Source organism: Pelodiscus sinensis, chromosome 5 (genome assembly GCF_052426305.1).
Source record: "Pelodiscus sinensis isolate ZL-2025 chromosome 5, ASM5242630v1, whole genome shotgun sequence".
NCBI classification, from domain to species: domain Eukaryota; kingdom Metazoa; phylum Chordata; order Testudines; family Trionychidae; genus Pelodiscus; species Pelodiscus sinensis.
The window spans coordinates 68072645-68091481 of NC_143056.1; the positions used below are offsets into that span (position 1 = coordinate 68072645).

Consider the following 18837-nt stretch of genomic DNA (forward strand, 5'->3'; position numbering starts at 1 on the left):
GCGCATAGCAAAGAATGACAGTTGAATAAATGGCACAAAAGGATACCAGAAGCCAATGGAGATCTGGGACAGAAAGCAATGCATGATGGGATATCCCAAGATGCACTGTGCTCCATTCTACCTTCCCACAATGCCTAATGACAGTGCATTGCACATGCTATCAGTGATTGGTGATCCTAATGTGGACATGATCTGTCAACAAAGGGAGCAAGTATGAACCCTCTCTGGTGATTATTTTGTTGTCGATTTGTCCATGTTGCCAGGAGTTTCATCAACAAAACTTTGTAGAGTAGACAAAGCCCTTATTGATGGTGTGGTTTGAAGGTAAAAAATTCTAAATGTTACAACTGTTATTCATAGGTTCCCTGTCTCTCTCATCTGGCAGGAAATCAGATTACTTGGTGATTGTGATTCCTTATTTTTATTTATTTAGAATATTTTTATCCCGCATCTCTATTTAAAATATTCGAGGCAGCTTACAAAATTAAGATTTTTTTTTTGCTTAAAGATGACAGACCATTTTTCTTCCATAAGAAAACTGCATCTCGTTTTGAAGATAGACAGACAATTCTGTTTCTAAATGAAACATAACAATGTGCAGTTATTTGTAGATATTTTCAGATGTTTTCAGAGTTGGGTGTTAAACATTTTACATGTGTAGACATGAAGTTAGTTGCCCAAGGTCTCATACCAAATAGAACCATGTCTCCTGATAACCCAGACTCCTTCTCTAATCACTAGTCCATAGTCTCCTTCTACAGAAAGGAAAGTATACACCATATTTATTATTTCTGAACCTCTAACATATGCTAGAAACATCAGACTCTCAAACGGAGACATACCCATCTCAAAAACTTTAAGTTTAAATCTGATTTAACAAGTGAGTGTAGTAAACAAACGAAGTGTGTGGGGAGGGGAACAGAGCGAGGTGGTGTGGGGAAAGGACAGGTATTGAACACACACACAGATCACAACTCAGCTAACCAATTAGATTTTTTTCCTGATATTCAGCCTATTTTTAAAATTGGCATTAATACGCCCAATTTGTCCATAAGTGTTTTACCTTCCAACAAAGAGTGTCACCGTGGGAAGACTAACACCAAAAATCTTATCATCAAGAATAGCCATAGAAAATGTAATAGTGAAAATACATTGAAAGTTTTAACTAATATAAGTGTCAGAACTACAGGAATTCAGAAATGCAAAAGAACAAAAACAATCCCACCTTAAAATTCATCTGAACTTGTGATCCCAAACTAAGGTAGGATTTATAAAGAATTATCAGTCATCGGCGAGGAGATATAAAGCTGCACACAGTTACTTTGCAATTAAGCCAATTCACTGGCCAAACCCTTCCCTTTCGGGTGAGGAAATGAGTAACCATACTAGTGCTCTATGGACTGGGGGAAGGGGATGAAGAGAATTTAATCTCCATTCCCAGAAAGAAATCCCACTTTACAAAGACAGTTTACTTTGGCACTACACAGTGACTCAAGATCTGGTCCACTAAATGCAGTGATAAGGGGAAAAAATACATTTTGTCTCCCACTTCAGTCTGGGGATGAGATTCTCTTGTTCTCTTCTCCACAATAAAAAATGCTAATTGTGAATTATAAAAGAGACTAACACTGATTTTTCTGTTACACTGGTCACATAAGCAAGAGTTTGAAAACTGCTAGAAAAAGATTAATTTATAAAAGAAATGTGGAGATCAAAACTGCAGTGCTGAAATTCTAACATGCTGATCAGAAAGCAAAAAAAACTAATACAGTAAGATTCCAAACCCAGAGCCACTCAGTTTAAACTCCCTGTGCTGAACAGGGTTTCATTAAATAAATAGTCTTAAAGTAAGCTTAATATAAAATGGCATGATAGTCTGCCGCAGTAGTGGACTGGTTATTATACAATCTCACATCAAACTCCTCAAGGTGCTCAGAGTTCTTACAAGTCACTCCTTTTTCAAGAAAATTGATTGCCAATACCACAAATTTAGTTTTCTACCCAAAAAGTACAATTGTTGTTGTTGGGGTTTTTGTTTGTTTGAGGTTTTGTTTTGGGTTTAAAAAAAAAAAAGATTTAGGCCTACACCATGCCCCAATCTACTTGCAGACAATCAGAATTCCATGCATGGATTATGACCATTGTGATAAGATATTATTGAGTTGCACTTTTATAGCCCCTTTTACCTCAGGAGCCCACATCTCTTACAACATGAATGAATTAGTACACCTAAGATGAAGACAGGCATTATTATTCCCAGTTTTACAGAAGGCTGAACTAAGAGGCTAAATTACCTGCCCAAAGTCATAAAATCAGCAACAGAGCAATGAATTGAGCATGGGGACCTGCTTCCAGACCATTAGTTAATATTCCCTCATCATCTATGGCCCTGGGCACATAGCTTATTGCATCTACCATTACTCAGATCAGGGGTGGGGAACTTCCAGCCCACAAGTCAGATATAGCCTCTTGCTTAATTTGATCTGGCCCATGGCAAGTCTCCATGCCACAGGCCAGAAGTCCCATGTCTCAGTGGCCCCATGCAGGGCTGAAGCGTGAGTACCAGTACCCTGAGCCTGTTCCCACTGCAGGCGGGGCTGGATTAAAACAGGGCCTTTAGGGGCTGTAGCCCCTAAGATATCTAATAGCTCTCAAAAGCTAATAGCCTCAGTGCTCCAGAAAAAATAATCTAGCCCTGACTACAGGTGAACTGAGTGAGGGTTTTTTTGGTTGTTGTTTATAGCTTGTGTTTGGCCCCCAACTGATTTTTCTGTAAGTCAATGGTCCCCTGACAGAAAAAAAAAATGATTCCCTACTCCTGACTTAGATATTTGTACTAGTCAATTTTCCCCTGTGAGTAAGACATTGCAGCTACCTTCAGAGGCCTCCATGGCTGCTCCAAATTCAAACTACAAAGAAATGGGAGAAACACCCTTTACATTTGTCATTGTTTGTAATGTCTTTTCTGGCTAGAGAGCTCATCGATGAGTAATTAGTGATTATTCTTTATTATTCTATACTCCTAGCCCAGTTTCAAGTGGGACAAGCACACTGCCTTTAAGTTGTTCTGCTATTGTTGAGTCCAGAAGCAGAAGAACAGGACAGTAGTTTCCTACATAGCAGTGAAGAGCAGAGCATTGTTTCTAAACTCTCAGGACTCCCAAAAGTCAAAATGTTACTGCTCAATTTAACTTACACATATTTGATAATATTCATTGCCACTGAGAGGCTCAAAAAGTAATAATAAAATCTGATACAAACACAATTGGGCCACAGCAGCCTTTCCATACACTTGAGAACCAAGGAGAAAATTACTGCTTAGCTTTTCTTTCTTGCTGTTCCTCACAAACTACAAGAGCAGAAATCAGTTTCCTCTCCAGTCACCAAAGAATCGCAGCTCACTATTGCCAACTGCACCTTTGAAAAGTTGTGGCAAGTCTATATGACTTTGAAAGGAAAACAAAATCAAATACATAGTGAAGAATTCTACTGTATGTGGTGAAATCACCACAACCACCACTGTAATGCAGCCTCTTTCATTGTGGAAGTCAGCAGCTATTTGACAATACACCACAATACTACACAATAGTTTACAACTGGAGCTGAGGACACTATATCAAGTTTAAACTGTAGAGGAAATGTTGAGTAGGCAGAATGCAATAATCTGGACTGAGAGAAGGGGGGGGGAGAAGAGAGAGAGAGAAGATGGGTTAGGTAATACCTTTTACTGGAATAATTTATGCTAGGAAACACAAGCTTTCAAGCCACACAGAGCTCTTCAAGTCACAACACTAGAACAGCACTGCAAACCATCATTCGAATTGGAATTTGGGACCACAGGTATTTTCAAAGGTGCCTAAACACATATATATGTATGTGGATAAATCTCTGTAACATTTCCATATAACCATGTATCATTCTCATATAACTTTGTATTAAGAGACTTTATATATACATATCTTGCTCTTTTAGATATATCTTTATGTTAAGATTTCTTATAGAATCCTTATATTAAGAGAAACCTTATATCCAGTCTTTTTCATAGAAACTTTGTATCAAGCTCTTTATGCTATAGGTCTTAGGAATCCACAGAAGCCCGGCTCCACCCCTCCCCCCCAAGTCACCTGGCCAGTGCAGTTAGGGGGAGCAACTATTGGTAACAAGATGGAGTGTGCTTTGTGTGTGTGTGAGTGAATGAGGAGTGCATGAGTGTAATGTATCATATGCATATGATAAAGTATTGATTGATCTATGTATCTTCAATAAATGTGGCGTATTGCTTTATCCCTCTGAAAAATGACCCCGGGTCCTTCTTTTAAGCACAACATGTATGTGTGTGCCTAGTGTGGTTTTCAAAAGCAGATTAGGTGTCTAACACCCATCCCATCATAACCAGCAGAGTTAGCACTTAAATGAGATAGGTGCCCTTTGAAAAAAAAATCTCATTGGGTACTTATCTGCATCTTCAAATCTTCATCTAAAAATCTGGCCCTGGGTCACTCACATCTCTTCTTTTGTATATCTGGTGGTTTACATACCTCCAGTATAAACAGCACCGTGGAATCTTTAGTGACAACATGTGGTTCAGATGTCAATTTTACATCTGATCTGACATTTCAAGCAGTAAAGTGACAATTTACATCATGTTGGTTCCATACTGATTTGAACAGACAGAAGCCTGATGAATTAACAGTGTGATTCCCTAGAGAACTAGGAGTTTCTTTTGCAGATCTTCCATTCAAATGCAGACCAGGCCTCACCATGATAAGTCAAAAGAGATGAAAAAATAATACCACAAGATGGTATCCAAAATAATGCATTTAAAAACCAATTACAAAAATCCTATAAACGATTTGCATTATTTCTGTTGCTAAAGCAAGATAGAATAATATTAAACTTATAATAATCCACTGGTGCTTGTTACAGCAAATCTACTCAAATAGTCCCCATGACTATCTAACCAGAGTGTCTTACCAGAAATGTCAAGACAAAGGCAAGTACAGATCAAACTGTCTCTGGTGGTAAGAAGGGAGGAAGTAACTATGTTCCTCTGTTTTATAACATTGGTAAGGAATGACGAACCCTAGTTCAGACATCACTCTTGTTAGATAAGTCTGTCACTGCTGTTTTTAGTGAATGTATCATGGCAGACATCAGATTTTATATCAAACCCTGTCTCAGTGAAATGGACAAGATTGTTCTGAGCCAGATTCTTTAAGATAGTGATCATCTTTCTTAAAGTGCAGGAGAAGATCATCTCCACGGAATGGAGTCATAAACAACCACAAAGTAATTACAACATGACAACTTGAGAATGCACTGTAAAGATGGAATTGTGACATGACAACATCATTAATCAATTTTAAATGGATGATTTAATATCACAACAAACTATGTCAAGTTGCCCTACTGAGTCTCTTTATGACTTCATTTGGCACAGTACTTTTTCTTTCTTTTCCATCTACTAGCCCACTGCAGTCTTTGGGAGAGTACTTCCTTCTTTTCTTCCCTGCCTAGATGCTGAAAGAGACTTTGATGGATTCTGGCAGTTCTGAACCACACATTCAGTTTTGCTCATGCTGCCTTGCACACATTAAGCAATGCAGAGAGCATTCCTGTGAAGAGCACCCTGTTCACTTTCATCAGACTTGTGGGCTACTCCAGAAATACATGCAGTACCCTGAAGAGCCTCCTCTGCCTGCAGAGAGAAGGGGTGAGGATCACTCCTTTGTGGGGACATGGTTTCGCCCTGGTCTCCAGGGCTACTTGGATGAAAACAGTTTGCAGTACCATCACCATTATAGTAATGATCAGCCACAAATTGAGGGCAAGCAGTGTCCATAATAATGATGCTAATGATTATAATTGCACAGATGCATATTGCTTTTCCTGAAATAGCTTTAAGAGGGCAATGAGAAAATTATTGAGGTGGCTTAACTGGGGCTTTTAAACTCACACTGAAGTACGTGAAAATTGTTACTGTCTCACACACAAGTTCATGATCTTTGCAACATTTGAAAACTGGGATGGGGCATTTGGGAACTTTAAATTCTATCATAATTGCATACACTAACATTTACCATTAATTATTCTAATAAAATCAGTGCATTAGACCAGACAGTATTTCATGCAAAAATAAAGTCAATATTGCCAGGTTCCACACAGTTTCTTCCTCAGTTACTATAGAGATTCAAGCAATTTCCATTTATTGTTCTGTGCCCCTAGGTAAATAATTGTTCTTCAAGCATTGGACCCTGTTTAAGAGAACTGTCCAAGCTGATTTTGAAGGGTATCTATGAAATGTATTTAAAAATCAGCTGGGAAATAAATTATTGCACTTAATAAAAAAACAGCAGAAGATTTGATCATTGTTTTGATATCCAAAAATCAGTATACCTGTGGTATACTGTAAAACCAGGGGATGGGAGAAATGAGGGAGAGAAGCATCTGCAGTCCCTTAAACAAATCACAACTACAATCTTGGAATGCTAATGAGCTTTGTATCCTCTTAAAACTCTCAATGCTCTAATTTACAGCTAGCATCTTTTGGTCAGAGAGGTGCAACTTGGTCTTTTATTAAGCGCTTTTCACGCACAAGGATCTCAAAGCACTCTGCAAACTGCGCACTCAAGCATTCACACACACACACACACACACGCACGCGCAGCACTGAGCACCACATCACAATTGAGGAGAGAAGATTTGCAATGTGATCCTATTTACAGAGAGTTTCCTACTATGCCCAGCAGCACTCACCAGAAACTACTGAAATAAATAAAACCAACAAGAAGCAATTGACTTGCAGGCATGGCAGGAGCCTTAGGATGGGTCTACACTGCAGGACTTAACTTGAAATAAGCTACTCAAATTGAGCTACCTCAATTGCATATCTTATTTCAAAATAGGGAGTGTCCCACAGCACTTATTTCGAAATAGAGCACTCTTCCTCCAACTTCCCTTACTCCTCATACAATGAGGGTTACCCAAGTCAGAGTAAGAAGTCCTCCAGCTTGACAGTATTTTGACACTATGGCTGTGTCCAGACTCAGGGGTTTTTTCGAAAAAAGTAGCCTTTTTTCGAAAAAACTTCACCTGCGTCTAGACTGCAGCCGCGTTCTTTCGAAATTAAATCGAAAGAACACGGCTTTTCTTTCGACAGCGGTAAACCTCATTTCATGAGGAAGAACGCCTTTTTTTGAAAGTGCTCTTTCGAAAAAAAGGCGTGCTTGAAAGCAAACAGGGCTTTTTAGAAAGAGAGCATCCAGACTCACTTGCTGCTTTCTTTCGAAAAAGCAGCTTGCTTTTTCGAAAGTTCCGCGTGCAGTCTAGTCGAAAGTATCTTTCGAAAAAGCCTCTTTCGAAAGAGGCTTGCAGTCTAGACATAGCCGTAGGGTCCGGATAGACTATAGCGCATTTTGCATACCTTTTTCTGATTCTTTTGTTGGAAGAGGCTTTTCCAACATTTGGCCAGTCTAGACTGGGCCAAATGTGGGGGAAAAAAAACCTCTTTCAGAAGCCCCCTTATTCCTCATGGAAGGAGGCTTCCGAAAGAGTGTGTTTGCTCTTCCACAAAAAAAAGCAGAAAAGCAAAGGTGTTCCCTGGGCAAGGAACAGGGAATCCCGGAAAAACTGTGTAGTCTAGTAATACTCCATTTTGAAATAACTGCCGAACTAAATTACTTCGGAATACTGTAGCAGGGTAGCCGTACTTTCACAGCCATCCAGAAGCATCCAGCTAGTCTGCCGCATACAGGTTGTAATAAAGGCATTTTCCTAGCAAGCCGTCCTCTAGCCAGGTTTACTCGTGAGCAGCCAGGTTGGCTTCTGAGGGGACAAGTACGGGCTCTTTGGGCTGTTATTTCGGTGCGGCCCGACGTCCGGAGACGGGACAGTGTATTGTCACTCATCCGAACTTCGGCACACGCCCCTTACAGACCGGGTATCTGTGACGCTTTTGCTGACTGTGCAGCCGATTCCCTACTCTTCCCGGGTGACATCACAATCGGTTACCGTAGCCAGCATCACAGAGGAGAATGGCTTTGCGCGGAGAACAAGGCGCAGCTGATCTCTTGAGAGCAACGATCTTGGCTTCAAGGAAACGGCATTTGTCATTAAGCAGGGAAACAATTATAGCTACAGGCAACTGCCTCAGCAAAACTGTCCCCGAAAAGCGTGTCGTTCCGTAGTGTCCCTAGGGGGCATCTTTTGTCTTAGAGCCACCTCCTGGCTGCGTGTGTCCCCCTCCCTAGGCAGTGCCCCGTTTCATATACTCCTTGCCCAGAGAGCTTTGCTGCGAGCTGTCATGTGGCATGACAACCTGTCTCCTCAGACACAAGGCAACGGTGCTTGTGTCGGGTCCCAGTGACGTGGGTTCAGTGAGCATTGCGGGGACTGAAGGAGGCAGGTGACACACAGGGATGCACATTTGCATTTTACACACAGGCCAGCGCGCGCGCCATCTCCTCCCTCCTTCACCGCTCTGCAGGAGCGGACGTGGCATTTCTCGCCCACCGCCCCGTGGCTCTGAGTGGGGTCGGCTGGCGGGGAGCTAGGGGGTGGCTCCCACGCACCACAGGTCTCGGTGTTCGCTGTCGTGAGGCGCTTAGCACGGGCAGGGGCGGGTTACTCGCTGTCGTCACAAAAGAGACAAAACTTTCAGCAGGGGTGCTGGGCGGAGAAGCCTCCCGCTCGGGCATCTCCCAGGGAAGCCGACAGTCCTCCAGCCCGCCCGCCACTAACCAACATCAAAGCGCCTTCCCCTTCCCACCCGCCTTAGTCCACTCCCATATCCCTCCCCAGAGCTCCTGTCGGCGGGAAACTTCTGAAACGCCCGCCTGAGGAGCTGAGCTGCGCCCGGGCTCTCCCGCTACCCACTGTGGTTTGCCCTTCAGCCACATGGGCTTCCTTTTCCCGGGGAAACGTGCTCACCCAGAGCATCCCCTCGCCCTGGGAGCGAGCCAATGCCCCCGCCCTGCAGACCGACCTGCTGCCGCTCCCCACCAGAGCTTTCGCTGCCGCGCTTAGGCTGAGCCTCCTCGTAGTTTTGACAACCAGCACCGTGGAGACGCGAGTAAAGTACCGCTCAACTCCCACCTTCCTTCATTGATAAATGCGAGTGAAGCTACACAGCAGGAGACCCACACACCAAAGTCCCCGCGTTGGAAGCTGAGTGACCCCCGCTGGCTTTTCTTCAAAGCGATTTTTTCCCATCCTGCTTAATATAGACAGAAGCCTCCCCCCCGCCCCTTTGGAACAAGTCCTTCTCCAAGCCGTCTGCGTGCATTCACAAATACCAGCCTCAACGAAACCCACAACACAACCGCATTTTAGCAGCACTCCGGGGAGCAGAGTTACCTAGAGCTCGTTCATGCCAGCTAACCAGTCCGTTCACTTATACTTTCTTCCACCATTTGATCTGAGGAAGTGGGTCTGGCCCACGAAAGCTCATCATCTAATAAACCATCTTGTTAGTCTTTAAAGTGCTACATTGTCCTGCATTTTGCTTCAACTACCCCAGACTAACACGGCTACATTTCTATCACTACGCGCACACACACACACACACACACACACACAGTCGCCTTACCTGTCCTCAGACACACACCCAGATCATGCAACCCACCTTGGGAGAGAAAAAGGGTAATACATTGTCTTCAGCCTATAATCAGAACTCCCTCCCCCCAAAACACACACACACCCCAAAAGGGTTTCTGAAAACACTGAGCCCAACCAACATGCTTTGACTCTCAATCGGTTTTGTGGACAGAGCTGGACTGTTGATTTTAAAGCGCTCGCTCTCTCTTTAAACAAACAAAACATCCCCGACATGTATAACATCATCGGCCCATCGGGAAAGCTGTGTGCAACCACTCCAATTACCTTAGCAACCAAAGAAGTGCTGAATTCCCCTTTCTGCTTTTTAATTTCTCCTCAGGGACGGGGAAGAGCCTGGTTCATGGCAAAACAGGAGGAAAAAATAATGAATGAGAGAGCCTTGCAGTTTCTGGGGCTCTTTCCCCCCTGCTCTTTCAAAATGTCTTGTTCTTCTCCGTGTCCCCGGCTGCAGAAGAGTCAGGCTTTGGGGTGCAGTCAGAGGAGATGGAAATAGGAAGGCTGCTGCTGAAGAGCCATTGACAAGACTCTCTCCCCCCTCTCCAGCCACTGAATCTTTCTGCCTGATTTTTCTGTCCTCCTCCGGCTCTCTCTCAGCGCACCACTCGCACTCCGGTGTCTCAGAGAGTGGAAACCGCACACACACAGCTGTGGGAGCCCTGTGCTACACTGAGAGAAGAAACGGGGATGGGGGAGGAGAAGCTGATTCAAGGAAAAGATTTGTCCGTTGCAAACGATTGCAACAGCAGCGCCTGCTGTAGGGAGGAGCGAGGATCTACAGCCTCATTCCGTGCACCTGATAGGCAATAAGGGATAATGGAAGCAGGAACTGGGTTAGGAGATCACGCAAAGCACCTTAAGCCCTCTGCAACAACAGCAGATCCCCGTTCAGTTGGGTCCCACTACAGCTGCTCTCCACTTTTAGAAAAGATCTTCCTGGGAAGAGGTTGGTCAGGAATTTGTTTTGGGATGAGCTTCCCCGCCCACCCCAAACTATATGTTCTCCTGGAATATGGCAATAAGTTCCCTGCCTCCGGCTGTTCCTCCGGGTTTTTTTTTCCTGCGTGTTTAACTGTTTAATAACTATTACTATGAGGCGGCATTATTTACCTTCGTTCACCAGCTTTGAGCTCTTTATGGGACTCCTTCCCTTGCATCGGGGGGGGGGGGGAAATCACACAAAAGTACTGGGGAGATGCACAAGTCGGGTGGCAAAGTGAAGAACTAATGCAGAGTGCATGCATCAAGCTAGTAGTAAATCCTGTAGGTCCCTCAGATAACTTAGCAGATTTTCACAAATTATTGTGAATTATTTATTATTATAGCAGGTCAAGTGCTTCAAAACATTGGGAGTCTAACGAGACCATTTGCAGAGGGACAGGCTGAGCGCAATAACTACTGATGATGTAGCTCTTCCAAGCAGAGCTACCTCTACGGGTGTGAAGCCTAATCAGTCAAAATTTCCTATAAAACTCAAAATCTCAAAAAATTCCTGTAAAACGTAAAAGCACACTACAGTACCGAACAGAAATGGGAAATAGGACTGGAACCTGCCAAGTGAGATGCCTCTGCTGGGAGAGTGAGAACAGGCAGAAGAAAAAACTTAATTTTTTTTCTGTGAAATGTTGTGTTGGAGCTTCATGCTACCTTCAAAGCTTGCTGTTCCCCGCTTATAATGAATACCAAATGGATTTTTTTCGTTTAGGATGCTGGACGTAAGAGTTCTCAGTTCCTGGACTAACTAAACAGTGTATGTGAGATTTAACGTCCTATACAGGGTCTTCCTGAGTCCGGACCTAAATAGTGTTGTATTGTACTGACATAGAACTCTGGGGAGATCACGTAAGGAGAGGCTCACAGCAGCCAAGTTTTCTGCAGCTTCAGGTTGCACACTTGTCGAGCATATCTATTTGTTCGATACACCATGCATGTCCAAGCAATGATAAGGCTGGAACATGGATCTGTAGAAACCTTGGCAGATGTGAGTGGATGCTGTGTGGTAAGAGAATATTAGGACTAATATGCAGTAACTCCGCTGCTGCTACCTGCTCCAGGCTGCACCTTCCCTTTTTCTCTGCCTGGGAGTAGGACCAGCAAGAGATAAAACAGACAGGGCATCTGGTTGCCTGCAGATCAGGCACCATAGTGACTCCCAGCGGTTGCAACAAGCAACTGCAAGTCAAAAATCTGAGCCAAGAAGCATGGATGACTGGACAGCCACAGCATCTAATAAACCATCTTGTTAGTCTTTAAAGTGCTACATTGTCCTGCATTTTGCTTCAGCTACCCCAGACTAACACGGCTACGTTTCTATCACTATTGGACAGCCACAGGCATTGGTGTTATGAGAAATGCATCACACTTAATCATAGAAGCCACCGTGGGGCGGGGGAGAGAATTCACAAACCAGTTATGGCCACATTCCCACCTCCCTGCCCTATACAAACCTCTCTCCTGCATCGGCCACCCCTTCCCCCCCCCAATAGATGGTAAAGCAAAGCAGTTTGAAATAGGTGTGAGGAAAGAGGATACATACTGAAGGACCCAAGTAAAGGGCTTCCCACAGGTCCCCAGTTTTACTTGAACCTGAATTGCTGATGACTGATGCTATTGAAGGTCCCTAAGACTAGTAAGGAGGAAACCACTCTGCCCTCAGAGCCTCCCCATCTCTGGGGGATGTTATTGGGAAACCAAACTTCTCTGCCCTCTTCCCAATAGAGAGACCCCCTGATTCTTTGACCCTCTTGCTTCTTTTCATGGCACTGAATGTAAGGAAATGATATTGTAAGGACAATGATATTTCATGTATTCATAGTGATTAATTCTTCTCTCTCGTGACACCATTCATCTCAGGAACTCAAAGATCTTTACTGACAATGTGCCACGGAGTGCCCTTTTGAGGGCTTTCCTACAGAGAGGCTTGGAAACTGAGTTTTTCATAGATTATTCTTCCAGGACAGAAATTGGTGAAGACTGATAAGAGTTTGCATCCCTTCTCCCAGAGGGGAATGACATGTGGTTTAGCACACTAGGCTCACAGATGACCCTAAGATCCATAAACATCTCAGAACACCCCAGGGGTTAAAGGCTTTGGGGCCAATCTGTTAGCAGTGTAAGTCACAAGACAGCCATGTGACTCCATACAAGTACATATAGCAAAAAAAATTCAGAAGTTACAAGTATGGATTTTCACACATACTACCATCACCTTTGTCCAAATTCCTTACCTTCTTCACAGAGAGGCTGCCATTTACTTTCACAAAGCATATCTTCTCGAGGGAAGAAAAGCCATACCTTAACTATCCTCTGGCACATACCAGGGCATAATGGAATAAAATACTATCTTATCGTAATGGAGTTACACAGACACACATCAATTTAGATTCACCACATTATATAAAACAGTAAAACAAGTTTATTACCTACAAAAATAGATTATAAGTGGGTATTAATAAAGCTAAAACAATTACTAGTATCTATTTAAGAAACTCTCTTAGCTGCAAAACAAACTCTTTCACCATATGGTCTAGGAGCCTTAGGACACATCTACACAGCAGGGTTAAAGCATAAACAAGCTACACAACTTGAGCTACATCAACTGCGTAGTTTAAGTTGAATAGCAAAATCTTTTGCGCAAAAGGACTTTTGCCCGAACGGGAGCAGCATAGCATTTCCGCAAGAAGCACTGATTTCTTATATGAGATCGTCAGTGTTCTTGTGGAAATTCAAGTGGACAGTGTAGACAGCCGGCAAGTTTTTCCACAAAAGCAGCTGCTTTTGCGGAAAAACTTGCCAGTCTAGACACAGCCTATGAGTTTTTAATGATACTTTACAAGGCATATTTTGTGCACAGATTATTACAATAGTATGAAGGGTATGAATACAGATTTGTATTCAATTATATCCACCTCACTAAAAGATCTTAAATTGCAAAACAACTGTGTACCGGTATCCATACTCCATCCTTATCTTACCACAATTCCTGTTTTAACACTATTTTTTCCACAGTATTCAAAACAACCAGTTGCATTTGACAAACTTAACAGATCATTGTGGAACCAGATTGCAGTGTCATATTTTTGTTCCTTACAAGCTGCAGTTGCCCAGCTGTACTGGCTTAATGACCAAGACTCACCTTCCCAGCCTACAGCTATGTGATAGTTTATGTTGTTGTTACCATTATTCTCAGTCTCGTTTTTTCTTGAAAATTTAACTTTTTAACTGATGCTTGGAGGATAAAAACAATTTTTAAAGCAACTGCCAAGGAGCAGTGACTGATGTGTACATGGAGGAATTTTAATACAATACATTTGTCATACATATTTTAGATTCTGATTGTATTGTCACTCAACTTTTGTGCTTTATCTTAGCCTGTAGCTGTAGAAGCAGAAGGATTATAAGAACAGAGACAGCACTGAGAAATGTAAAAGGCATAAAAAGCTATTCAAAATACACAAGTTAACACTGAAACCCCTCAGGGTGCATAAAATGGGCACCTGTGATGAATGGGCAGGGTACTACCTTTTTGTGAACATTCCAGCCATTCGGTTAAGTAAATTGCCTGTATGAGTTAAAACAATACAGGCAGTCCCCGGGTTACGTACAAGATAGGGACTGTAGGTTTGTTCTTAAGTTGAATCTGTATGTAAGTCGGAACTGGCGTCAGCCGCTGCTGAAACTGATCAGTTTCAACCGCGGCTGAATCAGGACTCCTGTGGCAGAGCAGCTGGGGTGCTGCTGGGTTGGTCCGGAGTGGCGCTGCGGGACCAAGCCGGCAGCCCCCAGCTGCTCTACCCCAGGGGTAGGCAAGTAAAGCCTGGACTGCTGGGGGGGGGGCACTAGCTGCACCACTCTCCCCCCCCCCCAACAGACCAGGGAGACGGGGGTGGGGATGCCCAAGTCCTCCACGGCTTTGCTCCATCTCCCTGGTCTGCTGACCTGGGAGACACAGAGCAAAGCCGCAGAGCACGTAGGCAGCGGGACAGTCCAGGCGTGCTGCGCTGTCCCACTGCTGGCGTGCTCCGAGGCTTTGCTCCCCATCTCCCTGGTCCGACCAGGGAGACGGGGAGCAAAGCCTTGGAGCACGCCCGCAGCGGGACAGCCCGGGCGCGCTTGAGCTGTCCCCTGCGGGCGTGCTCCGCGGCTTTGCTCCCCGTCTCCCTGGTCTTCAGGGAGACGGGAAGCAAAGCCTTGGAGCACGCCTGCAGCGGGACAGCCCAGGCTTCCCCCGCAGCCCCAGCCCCTCCGCGGCTTTGCAAAGCCATGGGGGAAGCCGGCAGCGGGACAGCCCAGGCGTGCCTGGGCTGCCCGGCTGCCCGAGCCCCTCCGCGTCTTCCTGGTCTGCAGACCAGGGAGACGCAGAGCAGCTTTTCTCGCCCCGGAGTACACGGGCTGCGGGACCGTGAGGTCCCACAGTCCGTGTCCTCCGGGGCGAGAAAAGCCGCGTTCGTAACTGCGGATCCGACATAAGTCGGATCCGCGTAAGTCGGGGACTGCCTGTAGACAGCAGGTCCTAAAAAGTCTCCAGGAATGCTAGGGAAGCAGAAAATATTGGTAGGAAGACAATGAAAACAGAGTGTGGGTCTTTGAATTGGAATCAGTGACCTTTCTGTTGCAGTCTTCATATGACCAGAGCTGAGCTGGGAGACACGAATTGAGCCAGGGAACAAGGTATGGTGGATCCTGAGACATCTGTGCCTAGGGAAGAACTAAACCTTGTGACAACAGATATGTGATTAGAACAAGGAATGTTTAGTCAGATGTGAACAGGTTATATTCTGGTTTGTTAGACTTCTCTGTGCTGAGTACTGTGACAAAGTGCCTACAAAAATGTGATGGTTTCTGAACTTCCTGGTGGATTTGCTTGCCTCAGACTCACAGCAGCCAACAATATTAGGCACCCCGCCTACGGCTTTAGTTTGCTGAGCTCCTTTCATCATTGGCCAGCATATGGTAAATGGAGAATAAACTCCACAGACTTCTCCGCCCCCCCTCCTCCAAGTGGAAATGGGGAGGCGGGTGTTGTGGGCCTCCCTAGCCCAGGGTCCTGTGATAGTAGCTGCCTGCATGGGTCCCTGACACCTGCTATAAGACAGCTCCAAGACCCTGGTCTACTTCCTCACATCTTCCCCAGCACCTTTCTTCCATCCCATTCATCCACCTAGTGTTCAGTTGTTGTTTCTTTCCCACCTGCTCTCAGCAGCACTTTCCTCTCTCCTCTCAGCCATGCATGCATGCTCTAACTATAGGCAAAGCTTCTTTTATAGCCAGTCTGTACTCATTTTCTTAATTACCCCCAGGTGTCCTAAATAGCCTAGGCTGGCCTGACTCTTCAGGCCTGGTCAATTAGCCCCAATTGCCACTGCTGGTTCTAAACCAGCCCCTCCTGTTACTCTGGGAACAGAGATCTCCTCAGTCTAAGGCGAATATTTCACATTTTCACTGCTTTTTGTCTCTCTCTGATCTGACCCTGACACATAACCCCCACCACTGCCCCCTTTCTCTCTTCCTTTTTGGGATGGGTGTGGGGGACTACTTCTCTTGAGACAGGCAGGCAAGCCTTGGCTAGTGTCTTATTCTGGGTAAAACCCCCTCATCTCTCTACCTGTTTTGGTTGTAGGCTGCTTCCTCCTCCCCCCCCCCCCCCTTCACCTCAGCTAGCTGAAGGAGCTGCTAGGTGTGTGGTGGTGGGGCCTCTGATGCCCTGTCCCTGGGTGGGGGAGGAGGACCCCCCTTTCCATCTTCTTGGGGGATTACCTGGCCCCTCTCTTCACTGCTACAAGTCTGGACTACACCATTTCTGTTGCTGCTGCTTCCTCTAGGGCACAGGCGGTAATGGGGTTGCTTTAGAGCAGCTCCTGGGACCCTCTTTCTCTCCCCACAGCTTGCTCTGTTGTGGTGGTGTGGAGGGAGTCTGTAAGTGACTCTCTCCCCATCTGGATCCCAGGGATGATTGGTGTAGTTTTTTGGGGGGAGGGGTCCCCCCCCCGCATTCCTGCTGCCACCGCCACCGCTGCTCCCACCCCAGCCTCAGTTGCTGCAGGGGCCTTTTTCCATTCTTGGCCCCACTGCTTCCATCCCCCCTCCCCCCATTTTCTCTCCTGGGTCCTGAAACAGGTGCTGTGGCCTTGCTACTCAGGTGCCCGTGGGCACACCTGCCCTCCTCCCCCAGCAGTGTCTAGATGCCCTTCCCCTTTCTAGCAGCTGACCCTTTCTTGCTGCCTGCTCTCCCCTCTCCATTGCCTTCCTCCCTTTTCTGTATGCCCATTCCCCCTTTCTTTTAAGGCCTCAGCCTCCCTTTCCTTTCTTAGTCACCCTCATACACAGTTTCACTTACCCCATGTTAGTATAATTTACGTCCTTATCTCCCCAGTGCAGCCAGTCTTTCCATCCTGTGTTGGGAGCTCTACTTCTTGTTCCTTTATCTCCCTTCTTTATTGTTGCCCTCCCACCCTGCTTCCAGCCTAAAGGTGGGTTGGGGGTGGTGGCAAACCTTCCTCTTCCCCTTCCTTGCTCCTTTCCTCTCTTTTCCCTCTCCCAATTGTTCCTCTCTTTCCCTCCCCACCCATGACAACAGCAGAGGCGCTGTCTTGTGATGCCCCTGCTGCCCTTTCCCCACCCACCCTGCTGCATCTGAGTTGCCCCAGGGTGCAAATCTCTGCCCAGCTGGGAGTGGTGCTTTGGCTGTAGCCATTGAGCCCCGGGGTGCTTCTAGTGGGTGGTAGTTCCTGTTGCTCTCCTATCACCCCTGGAGCTGGGGCTTTCAGTGCTACACTCCTTGCAGCACCGGACCAAATACTGTCTGGACCATCCCTGATACACATTTATCTAACCTACTCTTAAATATCTCCAGAGATGGGGATTCCACAACCTCCCTAGGCAATTTATTCCAGTGTCTGACTATCCTGACAGTTAGGAACTTTTTCCTAATGTCCAACCTAAACCTCCCTTGCTGCAGTTTAAGCCCATTGCTTCTTGTTCTATCCTCAGAGGCCAAGATGAACAAGTTAGTTTTCTCCCTCTTCTTTATGACACCCTTTTAGATACCTGAAAACTGCTATCATGTCCCCCTTCAGTCTTCTCTTTTCTAAACTAAACAAACCCAATTCCTTCAGTCTTCCCTCATAGGTCATGTTCTCTAGACCTTTAATCATTCTCGTTGCTCTTCTCTGGACCCTCTCCAATTTCTCCACATCTTTCTTGAAATCCGGTGCCCAGAACTGGACACAATACTCCAATTGAGGCCTAACCAGCTCAGAATAGAGCAGAAGAATCACTTCTCGTGTCTTGCTCACAACACACCTGTTAATGCATCCCAGAATCATGTTTGCTTTTTTTGCAAAAGCATCACACTGCTGACTCATATTCAGCTTGTGGTCCACTGTAACTCCTAGATCCCTTTCTGCCATACTCCTTCCCAGACAGTCGCTTCCCATTCTATATGTATGAAACTGATTGTTCCTTCCTAAGTGGAGCACTTTACATTTGTCTTTATTAAACTTAATCCTATTTACCTCAGACCATTTCTCCAATTTGTTCAGGTCATTTTGAATTATTACCCTATCCTCCAGAGCAGTCACAACCCCTCTCAGCTTGGTATCATCTGCCAACTTAATAAGCGTACTTTCTATACCAATATCTAAATCGTTGATGAAGATATTGAACAGAGCTGGTCCCAAAACAGACCCCTGTGGAACACCACTTGTTATACCTTTCCAGCAGGATTGTGAACCATTAATAACTACTCTCTGAGTATAGTTATCCAGCCAGTTATGCACCCACCTTATAGTAGCCCCATCTAAGTTGTATTTACCTAGTTTATTGATAAGAATATCATGCGAGACCATATCAAATGTCTTACTAAAGTCTAGGTATACCACATCCACCGCTTCTCCCTTATCCACAAGACTCGTTATCCTATCAAAGAAAGCTATCAGATTGGTTTGACAGGATTTGTTCTTTACAAATCCATGCTGGCTGTTCCCTATCACCTTGCTACTTTCCAAGTGTTTACAGATGATTTCTTTAATTACTTGCTCCGTTTTCTTCCCTGGCACAGAAGTTAAACTAACTGGTCTGTAGTTTCCTGGGTTGTTCTTGTTTCCTGGGAGGCAGGACCAAGTACACACAGACCATTCCTGACAGGTGTATGTTTTACCTGTTCTTAAAAGCCTCTAAGAATGGAGATTCCAGTCTTCGGCAATTTGTTCCAGTGCTTAAATTAGC

At 45.1% G+C, this 18837-nt stretch overlaps 1 protein-coding gene across 3 annotated transcripts in view; it reads right to left on the reverse strand.

Annotated features, from left to right (window-relative positions):
• RGS6 (regulator of G protein signaling 6) overlaps positions 1–10493 on the reverse strand; it is a 472365-nt gene extending 461872 nt beyond the window's left edge. The window contains exon 1 of one of the 3 annotated variants that reach the window (XM_075927284.2): positions 9880–10493. The gene's annotated coding sequence lies outside the window, so the exon portion shown is untranslated. The remainder of the gene's footprint in view (positions 1–9879) is intronic. The other 2 variants (XM_089778523.1, XM_089778524.1) reach the window with 2 other exon arrangements.
• Between the last annotated feature and the right edge of the window lie 8344 nt (positions 10494–18837).